General features: G+C 39.7%; 2 pseudogenes; one reads left to right on the top strand and one right to left on the bottom strand.

The window, feature by feature from the left end:
- Nucleotides 1-2,143: 2,143 nt before the first annotated feature.
- Nucleotides 2,144-3,690, bottom strand: LOC137234798 (Golgi resident protein GCP60-like; annotated as a pseudogene).
- Nucleotides 3,691-3,837: 147 nt separating this feature from the next.
- Nucleotides 3,838-5,998, top strand: LOC137234797 (aminopeptidase N-like; annotated as a pseudogene).
- Nucleotides 5,999-8,396: the final 2,398 nt, after the last annotated feature.

The following is an 8,396-nucleotide window of genomic DNA, read 5'->3' as shown; positions in this document are numbered from 1 at the left end:
AAAATTAAAAGAACGACGAAGGTTTGGAGGCGGCCCCCTCCAAATAACATCCAGAAGCCAGTTTCAACAATTGCACAAAAACCATTTTGGCAGGTAACATAACTGGTGATGCGATACTAGGTCGGATAGCCAACTTTCACTATGGCCCCGATAACCGAGTTCGAGTCGCCGCACTGGATACGGCAAGGGAACAAACCACCAGACCAATCACGAAATTGGTCCTACTACCACCCCCAGTGAGGGTGAGGGAGACTGTAACTCCCAACCGTTATAACAACCCCCCCCCTCTCTCAAACTTCCAGGGAAAGGCCCCACCAACCCATCGTGTTACCCTAAGAGCTCAACCTAGGAGTTACCAAAAATTCCGACTCCACGTGGGAGGCTTCAACTGAGGATCCTAAAACCTCCCTAAGCACTGTGCGCCACACCGCAATCCTCGGGCTCGCCACGTGAGCGGAACTATTCCAAACCAATTTTTTAAATCAATTTTCAAACTACACAAAAGTCCTGACACCACGTGCGAGGCTACCACTGATGATTACAAACCACCCCCGGCACTCAGTGCCAACTTCGGAATCCTCGGACTCGTCACGTGATCGGACACCTAGCAATCTAAACTAACTTCACAAGTATTCGCCGTGTGAGGCTTCCCTTGAGGATTCCCACCTCCCTAAGCATTGTGTGCCACACAGCAATCCTCGGGCTCACCACGGGAATCTACACTATTCTCTAAACCTCGCGCTCTTGGGTGACGGAGATGGAAGGAGTACCTACCGGGAACTGCCGAGCTCTCGTTCACCCCGAACGATGCCAACAAGCCGCTTAAACCCGCTCTCGTTCACCCCGAACGAGGCCAATAGAACCCTACCGCAGATCTACTATCTGCCACAGAACATAAACGCACTCGGCCAAAGGCACGAGGCCAACAGAACTTAGTAGCAGAAATCCAAGCCACCAGGTTACAAGTAGCTGGTAAGTACTGAACTGTATAATTGCATAGAACATCTATTAGTGTGGATGAATATAAGTAATTTTATGAGAGGTACTGACACCTATACACATCCGAAACCTAATTTAAAATACATCGCTCCACGTCAACTGGACCAGTAAATCGATTCGCGTAAAAATGTCATTAAAAAATAATAGAGATGCCATAACGAAATGTACTCATTGAGTACGTTAACTTATTCACTCAGCATGTTCGGAACATACGTCTCCATTTAAGAATTTGTGGAATCGTTTTGTATTTGGAATATTATGTGCATGCATACTTATTTGGAATATTCGGACCTCGCGAAGTAGTATCAGGCGAACGTGTTCCGAATATTTTAAGTTACAGTTTTATCCGCAACACTTCAACGAATACTTAGACGGGAAAGAGCTTTCCGAAATATCAGAATAAAAAGGTAAATACTCCCTGTGTAGCAGGAGCGCACGAAAGCTTAGCTCTTCTGTTAAGGTCAAGGCCGGAATATAGCGATTTAAAACAATAAGCCATATTCCTTATTTTCTTTGTCAGTTCATTGCGTATGGTGACTAGAGTATCACCCCATGTCGGCTGCTATTTCGAAATCGTCCTGTTTCGAAAAAAAACGCTTAAATTTTCCCATTTCAGAATTTTTCACAAAACCACTCTACATTAAATTACGTTGAAGAACGCCTTATCTCGGAATGCTTTTCATTAACTCCCTCTTCGGTCAAAATGCATTTAACCTTTGCTCAGATAGGGAGTTTTTGAATTCTTCAAACAAATTCTAAAGGAATAACCACACCAACACAACTCTTTCTCAATTCACGAGATATTTAGCAGAGAATTAAGTATTTCCCCCAAAACCTTTCGGCGTTTATAAATTTATTGTCACTACTAATATACGACTACTGGTACTTTTTACTACAATTTTCCTTGAAGGGGAATTTTCTTTGTCAAAGGTCCGTCATCATTGGAGAACAAACCTAGTAATTGAATCATGTCGAATATCGGTGTAGGTATTCCAACCAGAATTGGAATCAATTAGGTAACCTTAATTTGTTACGCATTTTATTTACAAAAAATTTTATTTTTATAAGTTACCTGACGCTTGATAATAGCTTTCTTCAAATTCATATGGCTCAGCGCCGTAATATTTGACTGCTTCAATTTCCACTAGGAATCGACACTTCGTTCATTATCAGCCAACTTCATGCGACGTTGATATTTCGTACACCATTCAGTTGCACGAATAGTAGCCACTAAAATGGAATAAACTTGTAAATTGGTCAAGTTATAAGTAAATACACTATTATTTACAGTATAACAATTTGGAAGCATCTTCCCGAGTCCTTCGAAAATTTTATTTGAGATTTTTCTATTACTATATAGGTGAAACAACTACAAAGGCACTCTCCTCGCAACCCAAAAATTTTTATAAAGCTATCTTGAATAACGCTTACATATATATATAGGTATATATTTGTAATTTGCCACATTTTTGTTTTGTTTTACTGAACTTAAATATCCAATCAACATAACAAGGATCTAACGTTCATAAAATATGCGATAATGTACGGTTTTTGAACGACATAAACTGTAGCTGTTGTCAAATCTTAGCAGATAAACACCTTCACCAGGATAATTGTGAGACCCAACATAACCTTCATTATAACAGTCACGCCGATAAACGGGCACAATAATCGATATAGGCGGCTTCATAATTGAATTTTTTGCTTAAGCATCACGGTCGTTGCATAACGAACCACTTTCCAAATCTTGATTATTCGATATTGAATCTTCATCATTCAACTCATGTTCATCATCATATTCAGCTTCGTACACCTGTACGGTAACTTCATTTGTAACCGGTTTACTCCACTCAAAGAAGACGCCATCACAGCGTCAGTAGCAAATTCAAAGTAATACATTTGCCAAGCGCATTTGTCGGTACACGTACCTTTAATGATTCGTCTTGGTTTATGGTGATAACACCATCTCCTTCACCAGCGGCCACTTCAGCTTTAAATACTTTTTTATCTGGACGGGTCCACATTTTTGCGGGTTCTACTGCCAACAAATCCTCAGTGTCAACATTATCCTGTTGATGGTGATCAGCACGGCAAATGTGATTTTCCAAAGCATCGTGCAACTCCTTGCCACTATCAGAAGTATCGTTTGTTGATAACTGTTTGCTGGCAGCAACGCTGCTGTTGTTATTTTATAGCATTATTTGTTTATTGTACATAGGCAATTGATGCATGTACTGGTGATAGTGCTCCTCTTGCAATTGACGTATTAGTACACCTTGCTGTTCTGGCTTGCCAGGAAATAGCTTTTCGGCGTAACTCTTGAATTGCTGAAAGGTTTGCTTATTCAGCGCATCTCTCAACTGACGGCGCTGCATTTCCTCTTTATACCCCTCTGTCAATGGCTATGAGCGTTTTGCCGGTATAACAAAACGTGTTTAATCGATCAAAAGGTCGCTGCTGATATTGGTGATCCCATAAGTAGACAAATCCCTTAGTCACTATTGAATAATTTATGAAAATGACTGCACCTCCGCATTTTCCATGAACTTTGTGTGCGGGTCATAAACTTCTAGGTGTTTTGTCTGAGAAAAAAAAAATCGCATGGGAGTTGAAAGTGTTTTTAATAAAAAAAGGTTTCGTGAATAATTGGCATATGAAAGGATCGGGTAATACCATATCCTCATCACGCATTAAAAATCTCTTCATAAGCGCTGTAGGACACTGTTTGATACACTATCGAATAACTTTCGTACCTTGTAAATATATGTATTTTATATTTTGAATAAAATAACCTACAGTTAACACAAAGGAAGTGGAAAAACAACAACAATACCAACCATGGTACTTGAGGATATGCACGTACATGAAAATATCAACATGGATAAACATCGATCAGCCACAACATTTATGAAGAATAATCCACCAACAACCTATGCAACACATCGTGGCTACCCCTTTTTCGCAACAACACTCTTACTGAGTATTGCCTGGGTTGTAAGTACTTTACTTGCGGTCAGTTTCATTATTTACCATTTTGCAACGTGTGGACAAACACTTACGCCACTATCGGATGAAGAGGTCATTTGTACGACAATAAAAAAGTATATCCTTAAAAGCGAATAGCAGTGATGATAAAATGCTCGGCACGCCACATTATGAACGCGACGTACGTTTACCACGTTCGATGGAGCCGCAGAAAAATAATATTTCCCTTTTGCCGTATCTGGTCAACAGTAATGTCACCTTCGAAGGGTAGGTGCATATACAAGTGTTGGTATTGGAAGATAGCTATTGTATTACGATGCATGAAACCGAATTGAATATCACCAAAGATGATGTATCAGTGAGACGTAAATCAACAGCTACTGCTGCCTTGCGGCCGGCTTTAGCAGCCAAGACTCACCGGACATTGGCGGCTCAGAGCTGAGAATACGAAAACAATACATGCTTGCAGCAAAGCAATTCTCATCATCGAACTGTATGATAAACTAATAAAGGGTGGCGTATATGATTTAAATATCCGGTTCAGTGGTCTTATACCGGATTATATACAAGGATTCTATCATAGTTCGTATCAAGTTGGCAACGGAAAACGCTGGTAGGCCTCTCCATTTCCTAGCCACTGAAGCAGGAAGAGCATTTCCCTGTTTTGACTAACCATGGTTGGAAGCGGATTTCACATTGAAAATTGCACGTTCACGGAATATGACAACTATTTTCAACATGCCAATTGTTTATACGAAAAAGCATGAAGTTGTCCAAAATTATGTATGGGATCAATTTGCTGAAACCTTACCCATGTCTACGTACTTAGTCGCTTACGCTATTTCGGACTTCAAACCTACTACCAATACAGTCTGCAAGCTATGCGGTCAGTGTTGGACCAAAAATTTTAAGATTTCTCGAGGTATATTTCGACTTAGTTTTTCCATTGCCAAAAATTGATATGATCGTATTACCAGATTTCCAAGCAGGTGCAATGGAGAATTATTACACAGAGACGACAATGCTGTATGAGGAGGGTGTCTCAGCTACAACGAGTAAACGTCTTGCCAGTGTTGTTGGACACCAATTGGCACATCAATGGTGGTAATTTTGTTACACCCAGTTGTTGGACGGATATTTGGTTGAACGAAGGTTGTGCAAGCTATATGGAATATATATCTGACGTTGCCATGCAGCCGGATTGAAAGACACAGGATCAATTTGTGGTAAATGAGTTGCAGAGTTCTTTCCATTTCGATGCACTCACGTCATCGCATAAAATTTCAGTTGAAGGTTTTAATCCCGATGCAATGTCGGAACTTTTTGATCGTATTTCTTATGGCAAGGGCTCAACGATTATACATATGATAAGTTATTTCCTAACATCGAAAGTTTGCAGCCGTGAATTGAGTAGATATTTGCAGGAGATGGCGTATCATGCCGCCGAACAAAATGATTTGTTGCGTTTTTTAACGACCGAGGCTGTTGATGCCGGTTTGCTGCGTGGTAATACTACCGTAAAAGGGATTATGGATACTTGGACACTGCAAACCGGCTATCTAGTGCTCACAGGTTTACGTAATCCAAATACACACGTAATTCGTATGGAACAAGAACGTTGGTTTATACAGATCAATCGAATGTAGATGATACCGCCGGAGAACGCATCTCCATTTGGTGGATCCCCATTACGTATACAACATCTGATGAATTGAATTTGCAAATACTCGTCCGATTCCAAAATCTGAAACGAAAAGAAATAAAAGGACACAAAATTAGAATCAACGTACCAAGTTATGCAAAGAATACTTGCCTACACCACGCTTTCTTCTTAATGAAAATTCATCCTGAAAATGTATGTAACCACATTTCCATGAATGACATTTTCTCAATGAACAGCACACGGTTGCCACTCTATGACATTTCCCTTTATTTCTTACGCCGTAAACACATTGCGCGCGATCCCATGGGATCACAATTCGGATCCGTGGGATCCAACAAACTCGAGTGTTAGTACCGTACAAAAAAAAAAACTAACGAAATACACGAAAAAATACAGTCTAGTTCATTGAAAACAAACGAGCCAGGTTGTATTTCGATAGGTTTTTCTGACATTCGGCCGTTTTTTCTTTATTTTTTTTCTGACAAATGAAAATTTTGTTTTTAGTTTGAAAATTTGGTGCATAAAAACGCAATCAAAATCAACCTTCTTGTGAAAAAGTGAACCACTCGAGACCGAAATAATTTTCGCGTGTTATTTGCATTGTTTTTATTGTTAAAAATGTTAATGCAAAAATAAAATTTAAAACATAAACAAAACCATGTCAAACTCACTAATTTTGGGGGGATAGTAGTCTCGCTTTCATGATAGAAATTGTTTTTGGGTTTTGAAGTTCCGATAAAGTTTCGTCAGTCCTTTTAACTTGGAATTCAAGCAAAAATAAAGTAGTGTCATATATGCTTTAAAGACTACAAACAAGGAAAAATTAGAGTTTTTCGATAAGATGATCCAAGTTCATATCGTGTCAGAACTTACACGTGAATTTCTTCAAACAAGTTCAATACATGACCATTAGATATCAGTACGCTGCCACATTGGCAGCATCGCACAGCTGTCTCATCCAAATATGTGGAAGAGCTAGCAAACGTCAGTTCCACAATTGCCACACTCGCTATCGTAGGCTATCCAGCAGGGTTGTGTTGGAAGCAACCAAAACACCACAACAACACAAATAGTGTTCCAGGTCATTAGTTTACACAAATAATAGCGTCTTTCAGCGCTTATTGCCTGTATTAAAAAAAAAAACCAATTTGTTTGTAACAAGGATAGATAACTTTCGCTGCAGAATAACCTCATAAAATTATTCATTTCACATATGTCTTTAACTCGAGTACGCCAATCACAAGCTCAGCCAATTAAGCTCCTGGTCTCCGCCCATACGCCACCCCACTCCCTTGGAATGCCGAACCAATAATAACAAGTTCTCGTTCCAGAATGACGGGTTTCGCGGTCAAACGCAACAAGACGGAGCAACGCGTTGACTCCTTCACCGTCTCCTGCCGGTTGTATCAGAAGAATCACGACATTCGACTATGCCCGCTGTACAGGGGAATGTCGGCAGAAGAACGCTAGCAGCGACCGTTGCCACCGCTGCCGGGAACCACACCACACTATTCTGCATATGGAGGATGAGCAAGCACGGCCACGCCCGATCCTTTGCGAAGAGCGCGACGACAACGCAAGCTAACTGTGTCTTCTCATTCACAGCACAATCCGGAGAGGTCGCATCGGGGGAAATCGGACTGTCCGCCTGAAATTATGTTATAATTTTAATTTATTTAGTATACCGGGCCTGGGGACAGTTTCTGGCGCATCCGGCGGGTTCTCCGTTGCTTGTGGTAAGGGAGCCGGCATGTTTAGGCCACCAGCCTAAATATGACGGACCACCCTAACATGAGCATTAGTTTATTTCATTATTTACCGGTAACGGCCCACCCCTGCCGAGCGCTAACTTCGAAGGGGAAAACTCGACGAAAGTTGGCTATCGGCAGGTGGCGCGAACTTTATTTGACTTACACTCGTCCACTTCTGTTTAGAACATTCGAGCGCCAGCAGCTATCTCACAGTTGGGTTATCCTACCATATACCCTTTTCATTTTGAGTTTCAATTAATTTCTTGCTAATTGCGCTACTGCATATTAAATCTAAAATTCCATTTATATTGTGAAGTAATTAACTTTTCTTACGAACAGGAAGTTTGTGAGTGTTTCGCTTGTATAAACAAATATTGTAGCTCGTCGCTAATTCCTTTCGTTATATTTTATAAATAAATTGTAATTACTCGGTACTAATTCTACTTTTTATTTCTTTTATTTGCGTGCGATCGCGCCCCACGACCTGGTTGCCACATTCCTCCCGCGAACAGTATTTGACAAGCCAAATTGTGTATGTTGGAGATGTGCAAACCTACAGTTTAAGGAACAAAAATGATTTTAGAATTAACTTTTATCAGTCTAATAAGGAACAAAATATTTTAATGTACAAAGGGCTAAGACTATTTAATGGATTACCAAGTAATATCAAAAATGAAAGAATCATTAATGTATTTAAAAGACTGCTAATAGATTACGTCAGAGCAGTATTTTAGCTCACAATTACTAATAAGCTAATTACTATCTACTAATTGTATCTGAAATTTTTTATATTTTTAAATAGCAAAAAAAGCTAAATAAAGAAGAAATTAACTAAAAAAAAATACATAGATATATTCGCATTAGAAACAGAACCCATTACAGCCAACAATTTCTACAAGCAAAAATTACATATAAAAGATGATAACCCCGTCTACATTAAAAATTACAGATTGCCGCAAGCACACAAAAATGAAATAAACACACAAGTAAACAAGTTA

Source organism: Eurosta solidaginis, chromosome X (assembly GCF_040869045.1).
Source record: "Eurosta solidaginis isolate ZX-2024a chromosome X, ASM4086904v1, whole genome shotgun sequence".
Classification (NCBI taxonomy): Eukaryota; Metazoa; Arthropoda; class Insecta; order Diptera; family Tephritidae; genus Eurosta; species Eurosta solidaginis.
The sequence above is the reverse complement of the archived record's forward strand: the minus strand, read 5'-3'. Positions and strand labels throughout refer to the sequence as shown.